Source organism: Aotus nancymaae, unplaced genomic scaffold (assembly GCF_030222135.1).
Source record: "Aotus nancymaae isolate 86718 unplaced genomic scaffold, 86718_ANA_hifiasm-v0.15.2.pri h1tg000077l, whole genome shotgun sequence".
Classification (NCBI taxonomy): Eukaryota; Metazoa; Chordata; class Mammalia; order Primates; family Aotidae; genus Aotus; species Aotus nancymaae.
The window spans coordinates 14,233,398-14,247,317 of record NW_026988492.1 but is presented as its reverse complement, the minus strand read 5'-3'; the positions used below and the strand labels follow the sequence as shown (position 1 = coordinate 14,247,317).

Below are 13,920 nucleotides of genomic sequence, written 5' to 3'. Positions count from 1 at the left end.
TTGGTTTTGCTAACAAATTGTAGCTTTCATTATCTTTTTAAATTGTTTGTTTAACCCTACACAAAATCTACCCTTTGATTTGCCTGAATTTTTGTCTTTTGAATCAAGAAGTTGATTAAGCCAAAATTTCATGTGCATGCAAATAACCCAATGATCTTGGTAACAAGTAAATTCTGATTCAGTAGGTCTGGTGTAAGGCTTGAAATTATGCATTTGTGACAACTCCCAGGACATGCTGAGGCTGGTGTGGTCTGAGGACCACACTTTTGAGTAGCACAGTTAAGCAACTATCATTTAACCCATAAATGAAGACACCCAAGTGTTATGTCATCATGTAATCATAACACTTGGGTGTCTTCTGGAGATATTCGGAGAGTGCCACTGAAAGTCTACATTTTTATCCTCTAAAAAAATGTCACATTTCTACTCAGAAACTGCTTTTATCTTTGTCTGTATCAGCCAAAGGTCACCCAAATGTAGAGAAACACCTTCAATGAAACAAAAATTATTTTTTGTTTCAATAAACTTTGCACATAAAGAACAAAAGTTGTTTTCTACTTTCAAGAACTTCTTACCGAAAGGAATGACAATCACTATACTGTGAAAAGGTCAAGGATTTACCTTGGGTTTCCATAGCTGAAGAGTTCCATCACTTTTCTGTGGAAGGTTGAGCTGCTTGGACTTTGAAATGAAATAGCTACTAGGGCAGAGATTTATCTCAAGCATTGCAGTCTTTCATTGGTAATTTTCTAGCTGGAAAGGATGTGAAATGCTAGCTGGCTGTTTAGGAATATTGCTACAGTCTATCGAAGTGTTCCAACACTTTTTTTTTTTTTTTTTTCCTTTTTGAGACGAACTTTCACTCTTGTTGCCCAGGCTGGAGTGCAATGGCTCGATGTCAGCTCACCGCAACGTCTGCCTCCACAGTTCAAACAATTCTCCCGCCTCAGCCTCCTGAGTAGCTGGGATTACAGGCATGTGTCACCATGCCCGACTAATTTTGTATTTTTATTAGAGACGGGGTTTCTCCATGTTGGTCAGGCTGAACTTGAACTCCCTACCTCAGATGATCCACCCACCTCGGCCTCCCAAAGTGCTGGGACTGAAGGCGTGAGCCACTGTGCCCAGCCTAACAAACTCTTAAGAAGGAGAAATGATGACATAGAGTATAATACATAAGAAAATATACTAACAATGTAAATTGAAATATAAATAATTTGTATAATTTAATAAAACAAGTTTCTATACTAAAATAAATTATAGATTTCTCAGAAATGATATATATTCATTAGAATGCCGAGCAAAGAAAGCATTTTAAGTAGAAAACATATAGGAACTAGAAAATATACAGAAAATAGGTAAGGGAGAATGGAAGGAACATCGGGCATAACATGAAAGATAACAACTGTATTAAATATTAAAACTTCATATGTTCTCATATTCAAATTCCCAAATTCTGAGGATATAATTTCTTTTGTATTAGAATTCCAAAACTCTATGCTCAGTGAACAGACTATGGAAAGATGGAAATTTATAGCTAGACAAAGCTAAAGTTGGCAAAGCAGTTAAACACATATTAATAATGATTTCACAGAATCTATCCAAAATTGGCAGTAAATGCATTATCTGCAGATATTAAAATATCCTATTTTAATTAAGAAAGGATCTCTCTAAGTAGGAAAACATTAATTTGTATGATTTCATACTGTAATCGCCTTTATTATGGTTTAATAATCAGGAGCCACTAAAGGCAAATGACATTATGTATTTGTTCATATTGAACAATAGAGGTGAATGGATTCAACAAATGATGGTGACAAATAATACTCAGTAATATAGAAATTTTAAAATAAACAAATGGGATCTAATTAAACTAATGAGTTTCTGTACAGCTAAAGAAACTATCAGAGTGAATAGACAATTATAGAATGGGAGAAAATTTTTGCAATCTATCCATCTGACAAAGGTCCAATATTGAGAATTGACATAGAACTTAAACAAATTTACAAGACAATAAACAACCCCATTAAAAAGTGAGCAAAGGACATGAACAGACACTTCTCAGAAGAAAACATTTATGTGGCCAGTAAACATATATAAAGAAAGCTCAATACCACTTATCACTAGAGAAACACAAATCAAAACCACAGTGAGATACCATCTCACACCAGTAAGAAAGGTAATTATTAAAAAGTCAAGAAATAGCAGATGCTGGCAAGGCTGTAAGGAAATAGAAACGCTTTTACCCTGCTAGTGGCAATGTAAGTCAGTTCAACCATTGTGGAAGACAGTGTGGTGATTCCTCAAAGACCTAGAACCAGAAATACCATTTGACTCAGCAATCCCATTACTGGTTATATACCCAAAAGAATATAAATAATTCTATTATTAAAACACATGCAAACGTATGTTCATTGCATCACTATCACAATAGCAATAGCATGAAATCAACCCAATGCCTATCAATAATAGACTGGATAAAGAAAATGTAGTCCATATACACCATGGAATACTATGCAGCCATAAAAACAAAAAAGATCATGTCCTCTGCAGGGATGTGATGGAGCTGGAAGCCATTGTCCTCAGCAAATTAAGGCAGGTACAGAAAATCAAATACCACATTGCTCTCAATTGTAAGTGGGAGCTGAACAATGAGAACACACGGACACAGGGAGGGGAACAACATACACTGGGGCCTGCCGGTGGGGTGGGGGATGCACAGGAGAAGGGACAGTGTCAGGATAAATAGCTAATGCATGTGGGGCTTAATACCTAAGTGATGGATTGATAGGTGCAGCAAACCACCATGGCACACATTTACTCATGTAACAAACCTGCACGTCCCGCACATGTATCCTGAAAGTCAAAATAAAATAAAAAGAAACATGCAAATATCCAGCCCCAAATCTAAAAAAAAAAAAAAACCTACATTCTCTACACTACCCAACAGCTGGATTTTCAGGATTGTCAGCAACTGGGCCTTCACCAGACAGTAAATCTTAAGTGATCTCTGTGGATAGAGAAAGTTCCATTGCAATGTAATGATACTGCCAGTAGTATAAGAGGAAAGATAGGAGAAAAATTATCACTTGCACAGTAATAGAAAAGAAGGATTAAATATGAAATAGAGGTGGGGGAGATAATCCCAAAGAGAGTACTAACTGGTTACAAAGACACAATCAGTGCCTCAAGGCTTGCTCATATCCCCAGGATATACTTATTTCTAGTAATATTTGACAATGACTGGGCAAAGGAAAAGCCCTAAATACAGTGAATCCTTAAAAAATTCCCTTAGTTGGCCAGTGGTGGTGGCTCACGCCTGGCCTGTAATTCCAGCACTGTGAGAGGCCAAGTCGGGTGGATCACGAGGTCAGGAGTTTGAGACCAGCCTCACCAACATGGTGAAACCCTGTCTCTACTAAAAAATACAAAAATTAGCTGGGCATGGTGGCATGCTCCTATAATCCCAGCTAGTCTGGAGACTGAGGCAGAACAATCACTGGAACCCGGAAGGCAGAGGTTGCAGTGAGCCTAGATCGCATCACTGCACTCCAGCCTGGGCAACACAGCACACAGCAAGACTCTATCTCCCCCCCACCAAAAAAAAAAAAAGTTCCCTTAGTCATCTTAGATAACGGCATATTGGCAACATTATGCTTTATACCTTCAGATACATCTCTCGAAAAGTTCTAAGAACTCACATTTGTTTGTTTTAGCCTTGGTACGACAGCATCAGCCTGGCTGATGTTATTCCAAGATTCCATTTGTTGGAAACGTAGAGTTACTCATAGCTATGGCTATTAGAAGGAAGATGCTTTGTCATTTGACTAACAAGGTTTTACTAAGGTTAAAAGGGGTCTTCAAAGCTCCGAGATAAAATTCAGCTAAAAGTTAGGGATATATTGCAGAAAGCTAACCACTAAAAAATCATCACTTTGACAGGATGTTTAAAATCTTTTCACCAGGTTGTATTATCAGATACTGCCAATCACCTTGCTGTGTCCACGGACCATGTTAAGACTGCAAAGCCTTATTTAGGTTTATTTCGGTTCAGTGACCTATAATTCCTCTAGGCTCCCTTTTCTTTGGCCCCTTCCCCAGGATCAGATCTGTTTAAAAGAAAACATCCTAAAATTAACTTGATGGTGGTACAATTTCAATATTCTTACCTTAATTTAAGAAAGGCCTCGTCTTGTTGACTTCATTTCTCTTTTCTATCTCACATCCACTGCTTTATTCCTCCACTGGCCTTCTCTGAACCCCAAATGTCTTTCTGCCTCTGCTTTTCTTATTTCAGTACTATAAAACATGTCATTTACAAGAGGATTTTTTCAATGTTTCATTTACACTGAGGGCCAAAGAAACCAAGATACATGCACCCACATACATGCATGAAACTTGTTAGGAACATATCTTTCTTCCTGTGCTCCTTTAGGCTTTCATTTTTTTAGCTGCTTATTAGAGGTTTTTTGGTTTGGGTTTTTTTGAGATGGAGTCTCCAGTCTGTTGCCCAGACTGGAGTGCAGTGGCATGATCTCGGCTAACAGCAACTTCTACCTCCGGGGTTCAAGTGATTCTTGTGTCTCAGCCTCTCAAGTTGCTGGGATTACAGGTACCTGCCACTAAGCCTGGCCTATTTTTTGTATTTTTAGTAGTGACAGGGTTTCACCATGTTGGGGAGGCTGGTCTCAAAATCCTGACCTCAAGTGATCCCCCGGCCTAGGACTCCCAAAGTGCTGGGATTACAGGCATGAGCCATCATGCCCAGTCTGCTTATTAGTTTTTAAGCAGTGAGAGAGAAATCAATTTCCCTTTGAGGCTACCCCCGGCCATGCTACATATTGAATATTTATGCCCTGTCCCCCCATTCATATGTTGAAATTTAATCACCAATTTAATGGGGCTCTTGGGAGGCAATTAGATCATAAAAGTGGAGATCTCACAAATGGGATTAGTGCCCTAATAAATCAGACTTCAGAGAGCTCCCTCACCCTTTCTGCCATGTGAGCACGCAGTGAAGAAACAGCTGCTAGGAACCAGGAAGTGGGCCTTTACCAGACACTAAATCTTCCAGCAGCACCTTCACCTTGGACTTCCTAGTCCCCGGAACTGTGAAGAAATTTCTGCTGTTTATAAGCCACCCAGTCTATGGCATTATGTTATAGCAGCCCAGACTGACCCAGATCCCTCAGTTCATTTCTTTATTAATGTTAAAAAGTTTATTGGGTGCTATGCTTGGAGCACTGTGCTAAAAGCTGGAGGTATAGAGTGAGACAGCACAGTCCTTGCTTTGAAAAGACTCACAGAATAATAGAGAAAGCCAATATTTCTTCAATATTGGCTTTAGAATTAAGATAGAAAAGTTTATAGATCTCTTCATTCAGTTAATCATTCATTCATACATGAGCCACTCATTCATTCATTTGTATATGATGAACAGGAACTATAACATCTCTGCCGTTGGGAGTTGGGCATTAAACAGAGTGCCCACGTGTGGCTGGGTATAGTGGCTCATTCCTGTAATCCCAGCACTTTGGGAGGTCGAAGTGGGAGGACTGCTTGAGGCCAAGAGATTGAGACTAGCCTGGGCAACACAGTAAGACCCATTTCTACAAAACAGAAATGTAAAAATACTAGCCAGGCTCAGTAGCTCATACCTATAATCCCAGCTACTCAGAAGGCTGAGGCAGTAGGATCGCTAGAGCTCAGGAGGTCCAGGCTGCGGTGAGCTATGATCTTAACACTTCACTCCAGCTAGGCAGCAGAGCAAGACCCAGTCTCAAGGAAGAAAAGAAAAAAGGAGTATCCATATATGCTCATGCGTGCACGCGCGCGCACACACACACACAGACACACACACACACACACAGGGACAGAGGTTGTGCAGATATTGACTCAACGAGAGTTTTAATTCTAAAGGATATGTTTTATTTTGCCATCACACACACAGTCCACAAGATTCGTGAGTGCTGCTTCACGCTATGCTGTGAATGTGCCCCTGACCTAAGGCTTAATAGAAGTCTTGTAGTTTTAGTTTAAAATACTTGTTTAGTGAATATTTTACTGACTGTAGCTCCACCTGAATCTCATTATGCAAGCAAGCAGGGCTTTCTTTGAAAAAGGCATCCTGCAGTGTCAACAATGCCTGTGGGGGCTTAAAACTTCCACCTTTATGTATAAGAGACCTATGGTTGTGCTCCATATAGGGTTACAGGGACAATATAAGGGAAGAGAAATCTTAGACTGAGATATTTCTCGACATAAATAGCTTAGCAGGATAACATTATAGAGGAAATTCGTTAGTAGAATCTCACATTGATAAGCAGGTATTTCTGACTCTTGTCAAGTTTACAAATTCCTCAGCTCTTTGAAACAAGTGAATCATGCCTAAAAAGTTGTCATGATTGGCTTGAGCAAGGCAAGAAGGAGCTTTCAAAATTCATTAGTAGAACTATGAAAACGTCAAGCACCTTCAAAATGAGTTTCAAATATTCTAGAAAAGGATGCATGTGGGTGTGTTTATTTTATATTTCAGTGGAGCAACAAAAGAAAACATTTAAGAGTTTGTAACTTATTATGCCTGTAGAAATGGAAAGAAGACAATTGAATCACAAGGATCAGAAAATAAAACATCTTTAAAAGAGAGTTAATCAATTAAAATCATGGCACGTTATTTTGTAGATAATAGTAAATGGATTGTAAGTTGATAAGGAAGACAAGACTTAGAATAGCCAACATAATATTTCAACACAATATTTAAGAATAACAACAAAGCCACAGGACTGACACTACCCAACTTCAAGACTTGGTATAAAATGAGAGTAATCAAGACTATGCAGTATTGGCAAAAAATAGACAAATCAGTGAAACAGAATAGAAAGCCCAGAAATATACCCAGATGAATACAGTCAACTAAGCTTTGGCAGGGGAGAAAAGGAAATTCAATGGAGAAAGGATCATCTTTACAGGAAAGAGTGCTGACACAACTTGGCGCCTACATGTAAAAAAAGATGAATATAGACATGACTTTTTACCTTCCAAAAAATTAAACCAAAACAGATCATAGATCTAAGTGTAAAGTTTAAAACTATAAAACTACTGGAAGAAAACAGAAAATCTAGCTGACCTGGCTTTAGTTATGTTGTTTTAGGTACAACACCAAAAGCAATATCCATGAAAGAATAAAGTAGTAAGTAAGACTTCATTAGAAGTAAGCATTTCTGCTTTATGAAAAACATAATTAAGAGAAGACATGTGGCAAAATATACCACATAAAGGATTTGTATTGAAAATATACAAAGAACTCTTAAAACTCAACAATAAAATAACCAGGAATTCAGTTTTATTTATTTATTTATTTTTCCTTCCAACTTTTAAGTTCAGGGAGTACATGTGCAGGTTTATTATATGATTAAGTTGCATGTCATTATGGTTTGGTGTAAAAATTACCCAGGTAATAAGCATAGTACCCGAGAGGTAGTTTTCCACCTCTCCACCTTCCACCCTCAAGTAGGACCTCGTGTCTGTTGTTTCTTTCTTTATGTTACCAGAACATGCAATACTTGGTTTTCTCTTCATGTGTTAATTCCCTCAGGATAATGGCCTCCAGCTGCAACCTTGTTGTTGCACAGGACATGATCTCATTCTTTTTTATGGCTACATAGTATTCCATGGTGTATATGTACCACATTTCCTTTATCCAGTCCACTGTGGAGGACCATTTCGGTTCATTCCATGTCTCTTCTATTGTGAATAGTGCTGCAATAAATACATGATGCATGTGTCTTTTTGGTAGAATGCTTTATATTCCTTTGGGTATATACACAGTAATGGGATTGCTGAGTCAAAGGGTAATTCTGTTTTAAGTTCTTAGAGAAACCTCAAAACTAATAACAAATTACTTTAGACACAGTGGCTAAACTAATTTATAGCCACGGTGGCTAAACTAACTCAACTCCCACTAGCAATGTATAAGCACTTCTTCTCTCCATAACTTCACCAGCATCTATTATTTTTTTTTTCACTTTTAAATAACAGCCATTCTAACTGATGTGAGACGGTATTTCATTGTGGTTTTGATTTGCCTTCCTCCAATGAGTAGTGATCCTGGGCACTTTTTTTCATATGCTTGTTGGTTTCTTTTGAGAGGTGTCTGGTCATATCCTTTGCCCATTTTTTTTTCTTTTTCCTTTGCCCATTTCTTAATGAGATTTTTTGTTATTTGCTTGTTGATTTAAGTTTCTTATAGATTCTGGATATTAGACCTTTGTCAGATGCATAGTTTGCAAATATGTTCCCCCTTTCTGTAGATTGTCTATTTACTCTGTTGAGAGTTTCTTTTGGTGCAGAAGCTGTTTAGTCTAATTAAGTCCCACATGTCAATTTTTGTTTCTGTCACAGTTGCTTTTGGAGTCTTCATTGTGAAGTCTTTGCCAGGACCTATGTCCAGAAGGTTTCCTAGGATTTTTTTTTGTCTACAGTTTTTATAGTTTTAGGTTTGACGCTTAAGTTTTTAATTCATCTTGAGTTTTGTATATGGTGAAAAGAAAAGGTATAATTTCAATCTACTGTATATGGCTAGCCAGTTATCCCAGCACCATTTATTGAATAGGGAGTCTTTTACAAATTGCTTTTTATTGTGGGTTTTGTTGAATATCAGATGATTGTAGATATGCAGCTTTACTTCTGGGTTCTCTAGGCTGTTCCATTGGACCATGCATCTGTTTTTGTACCAATACCGTGCTGTTCTGGTAACTATAACCTTGTAGAATGATTTGAAGTTGAATAGTGTGATACCTCTGGCTTTGTTCTTTTTGCTTAAGATTGCTTGGCTATTTTGAGCTTTCTTTTTTGGTTCCATGTGAATTTTAGAATAGTCTTTTTTTTTTTAATTCTGTGAAAAATGTTGTTGGTAGTTTGATAGGAATAGCATAGAATCTGTAAGTTGCTTTGCAGAGTATAGTGATTTTAACAATATTGATTTTTCGAATCTATGATCATGGAATGTTTTTCCATTTGCTTGTGTCACCTCTAATTTATTTCAGTAGTGTTTTGTAATTCTCATTTTAGACATTGTTTACCTCCCTGGTTAGCTGTATTCCTAGGTATTTTATTCTTTTTGTGGCCATTGTGAATGGCATTGCATTCTTAGTTTGGCTCTCAGCTTTGATGTTACTGGTGTACAGAAATGATTTTTGGTACCTTGATTTTGTACCTGAAACTTTTCTAAAGTTGTTTATCAATTCTAGAAACCTTTGGGTAGAGTGTTTGGGGTTTTCTAGGTATGGAATTATATCATCTGCAAGTGAGCTAGTTTGACTTCCTCTCTTCCTATTTGGAGGGCTTTTATTTCTTTCTCTTGCCTTACTGACCTGGCTAGAACTTCCAGAATTATGTTGAATAGTAGTGATGAAAGTAGGCATCACTGTCTTTTTCTGGTTCTCAAGGGGAATGCCCCCAGCTTTTGCCTAGTCAGTATAATGCTGGCTGTGGGTTTGTCATAGATGGCTGTTACTATTTTAGGTATGTTCCTTCAATGTTGAGTTTGTTGAGTGTTTTTAACATGAATTTTATTGAAAGTCTTTTATTTGTCAATTGATAAGATCACATGATTTTTGCTTTTGTTTCTGTTTCTTATGAATTGCATTTATTGATTTGCATACATTGAACCAGCCTTGCATTGCAGGAATAAAGACTACTTGACTGTGGTGGATCAACTTTTTGGTGTGCTGCTGGATTAAATTTTGCTAGCATTTTGATGAGGATTTTTGCATCTACATTTACCTGGGATATTTCCTGAAATTTTCTTTTTTTGTTGTGTCTCTGCCAGGTTGGCATCAGAATGATACGGGTCTCCTGAATTAGAGAAAGGGAGGAGTTCCTTGTCCTCTGTTTTTTGGAATAGTTGCAGTAGGATTGGAACAAGCTCTTTTTTATATGTCTGTAGAATTTTCCTATAAATCCGTTTCCTAAATATAGGAAATTTATAGGAAAATTCCCTATAAATTTTCCTATAAATCCAGCAGGTTTTTAATTACTGTTTCACTTGAGAACTCATTACCATTCTGTTCAGGGTGTCAATTTTTTCCTGGTTTAATCTGGGGAGCTTGTATGTTTACAGGAATTTATCCATTTCTTCTAGATTTTCTAGTTTGTGTGCACATAGGTGTTTGTAGTAGTTTCTAGGGTTTTTTCTATCTCTGTTGGGCCACTGCTAATATTCTTTTGTCATTTACACTTGTGTTTATTTGGATTTTCTCACTGTTTTTGTTCATTAGTCTAGCTAGCAGTCCATCAATTGTATGTATGTATTGTTTCAAAGAACCAACTTTTAGTTTCACTGATTTTTTTGGTATCGTTTTACATCTTTATTTCATTCAGTTCAACTCTGATTTTGGTTATTTATTTTCTTCTACGAGCTTGGGGGTTTGTTTGATCTTGTTTTTCTAGGTCCTCTAGGTGTGGTGTTAGGTTGTTAATTTGGGAGCTTTCTAACTTTTTCATGTGGATGTTTAGCACTGTAAGTTTTCATCTTAACCCTGCTTTAGCTGTGTCCCAGAGATTCTGGTTTGTTGTATCTTTGTTTTCATTAATTTCTAAGAATGTCTTGATTTCTGCCTTAATTTCATTGTTTACCCAAATGTCATTCAGGAGCAGATTGTTGGTTGATTTCCACGAAATCATATGGTTTTGAGAGTTCTTCTTGGTAGCAATTTGTATTTTTACTGTGCTGTTGTCCAAGACTGTGGTTGATATGATTTATTTTTTTTAAATTTGCTATGAATTGTTTTATGGCCAAGCATGTGGTTGATTTTAGAGTATGTGCCACGTGAATATTAGAAGAATGAATATTCTGTTGTTGTTGGGTGGACTGTTCTGTGGATGCCTGTTAGGTCCATTTGCTTGAGTATCAATTTTAGATCTCAAATATCTTTGTTAGTTTTCTGCCTTAATGATATGTATGATATTGTCAATGGGGTGTTGAATCTCCCACTATTATTGTATGGTTATCTAAGTCTCCTTGTAGGTCTCTAAGAACTTCTTTTACAAATCTGGGTGTTCCAGTGTTGGGTACATGTACATTTATGATAGTTAAGCCTTTGAGTTGAATTGAACATTTTACCCTTATGTAATGGCCTTCTTTGGCCTTTTTGATTTTGGCTGGTTTAAAGTCTGTTTGGTCTGAAATAAGAGTACTAACCCCTGCTCTCTTTTTTTTCCATTTGCTTACTAGATCTTCCTCCACTCTCACTTTGAGCCTATGGGTGTCATTGTATGTGAAATGTGTCTTTGAAGACAGCAAACAGTTGGGCCTTGGTTCTTTATCCAGCTTTCCACTCTGTGCCTTTTAAGTGGGGTGTTTAGCACATTTATGTTTAAAGTTAATATTGATTTGTGCAAATCTGATCCCGCCATGATGTTGTTAGCTGGTTGTTATGTAGACTTAATTGTGTCAGTGTTTTACAGTGTCAGTGGTCTGTGTACTTAAGTGTGTTCTTGTGGTGTCCTGTAACAGTCTTTCATTTCCATCTTTAGCAGTCCCACAGGATGTCTCTTAAGGCATGTCAGGTGGTAATGAATTCTGTTAGCACTTGCTTGCCTGAAAAGGATTTTGTTTCTCTTTTGCTTATGAAGCTCAGTTTGGCTGATTTGAAATATTTGGTTGGAATTTCTTTTCTTCTTTAAAAATGCTCCTATCTATTCTTGCTTGTAGGATTTCTGCTGAAAGTTCTGCTGTAAGGTCAATATTCAAATTCAGGGAATTCAGAGAACACTTGCAAGGTACTATACAAAATGACCATCCCATTGCAAGTGTTCTCTGAATTTCCTGAATCTGAATATTGACTTCTCTAACAAGATTGGAGGAGTTTTTATGTGCCATATCCTCAGATATGTTTTCCAAGTTGCCTGCTCTCTCTCCTTCTCTTTCAAGAATGCCAATGAGTTGTAGGTTTATTCTCTTTATATAATCCCATATTTCTCCAAGATGTTTTTTCCTTTTTTTTCTTTATTTTTGTCTAAGTTGACTGAAAGAACCAGTCTTTGAGCTCTGAGATTCTTTCCTCAGCTTGTTCTGTTCTGCTGTTAATACTTAACAATTGTATTATAAAGTTCTTGTAATAAGTTTTTCATCAGATCAGTTTGGTTATCTCTTAATATGGCTATTTCATCTTTCAGCTCTTGTATAATTTCACTTGATTGCTAAGATTCCTGGATTGGGTTTTAACTTTCTCCTGAATCTCTATGATCTTCATTATTATCTAGATTGTGAATTCTGTTTCAGCCATTTTAGTTTAGATAAGAACCATGGCTGGTGAGCTGGTGCAGTCATTAGGAAGTAAGAAGACACTCTGGCTTTTAGAGTTGCCAATGTTCTTGTGCTGCTCCTTTCTGATCTGTGTGGACTGATGTTCTTTAAATCTTTGAAGCTGCTGTCTTTTGGACAGGGTTCTTTGCTTTCATACTCTTTGATGTCATTGAAGGATTGACTATGGTGTAATGTGGACTTAGTCAACTAGCTTTATTTCTGTATGATTCAGAGGACCAAGGCTCAGCTCAGCACTTCTGGGCTGTGCGCCCTAACCCTCTGGTGCTAGGACCAGGCCCATGGCTTTTTTCTGTGGCCCCTTGAGTTTAAGCACCTGCTGTGATGGAGTTGCCAAAGTGTTCTTGTTCCACTGCCAACCAGCCTAATGGGAGATGTACCGCAAGCACTTCATTGGGGGTGGTGGCCATGGGGTCTGTGCTCACAAGTGCATGCAGTGGCAGCAGGGCTCAGGTTCTGCATGCATGATGCATGTGTGCCAACACTGGTGGGGCAGTGGCATCCATGTGCTCACCCATGCTGGCAAAGCAGTTGAGGGGAGGCTGTGGGCAAGTGAACACTGGCAAACCAGTGGGAGGAGGCTGCAGGCAGGTGTGCACTGGTAGGAGCCCATATGCCAAAGCTCTCTGATGGTTAGACAAAGTCTGCCAGCAAGAGAGCTATGGCAGTGGCCACTGTCAAGTACCCTGGTTGAGCATGCGAGGCTGTGCTGCAAGCACTTGCAGCCAGGCAGGGACCCTGGAAAAAGCCAGCAGATAATGGAGCACTCAGATCAGACTGGCCCTATCCCAATTGCAAGATAGCCCTTTTCTGTTCATGTCTGACACTCAACAAATGCCAAAGGTGTTGCAAGCCTTGGAAGATGTGCTCCACTGCTAGCATCCCTGTGTCAAACCCTCTGGGTTCTGTGCAGACCAGAGTCTTGTCCCTGCTACCTCTTCAAGCAACTCTCCCTTCCAGCTCAAATGGGGGCCACTGGGTCTTCTGCAGCTAGGATTCTGGAGGTCTGTGGTGAGAGTGGGCCATTTCACACCTATATAACTCACTCTTCCCCAAAAGACACTCGGGGCCAGGAACAAATCCTGGTGCATGACAACCTTGTGCAGGGATCCCAACTTCCTTCTCTTTCAGCCAAGGGTCTGAGTCCTCTCACCATTCAGTCTCAAAGTCTACCTTCTGAAGATCTGCTCAGAGTCTGCTGATCTTCTTGATGATCTGGTCTCTCAGTGGGAGAAGTTCTTTCCAGCTACATCTAGTCAGCCATATTGGCTCCTCTCCCCATTCTAATTTTAAAATGAGCTAAAGATCTGAATAGACATTTTACCAAAGAAGATATACAGATGACAAATAAGCATATGAAAAGATGTTTAATATCATATATCATTGAAGCATTGTATATTAGAACAACATTGTGATACCACTATGCACCCATTAGACTGACTAAAATTCAAAATATTGACATAATCAAATGCTAGCGAAAATATGAGGCAACAGGAATCTTCATTTATTGCTGGTGAGAATTCATAACGGCACAGCCACTTCGCAAGATACCTGGCAGGAAGGAGGGAATAAATGAGAACTCACTGTAGTTTTTA

The 13,920-nt window shown here is 38.3% G+C and overlaps 2 long non-coding RNA genes across 4 annotated transcripts in view; one reads left to right on the top strand and one right to left on the bottom strand.

Annotated features, from left to right (window-relative positions):
• The window catches only part of LOC105715695 (uncharacterized), a 237,754-nt gene that overhangs the window by 92,708 nt on the left and 131,126 nt on the right, over positions 1 to 13,920 (top strand). The gene's annotated exons all lie outside the window — the stretch shown is intronic.
• The window catches only part of LOC105715697 (uncharacterized), a 224,262-nt gene continuing 224,031 nt past the window's right edge, over positions 13,690 to 13,920 (bottom strand). The window contains exon 5 of the long non-coding RNA XR_010339486.1: positions 13,690 to 13,876. This is a non-coding gene — a long non-coding RNA (uncharacterized LOC105715697). The remainder of the gene's footprint in view (positions 13,877 to 13,920) is intronic.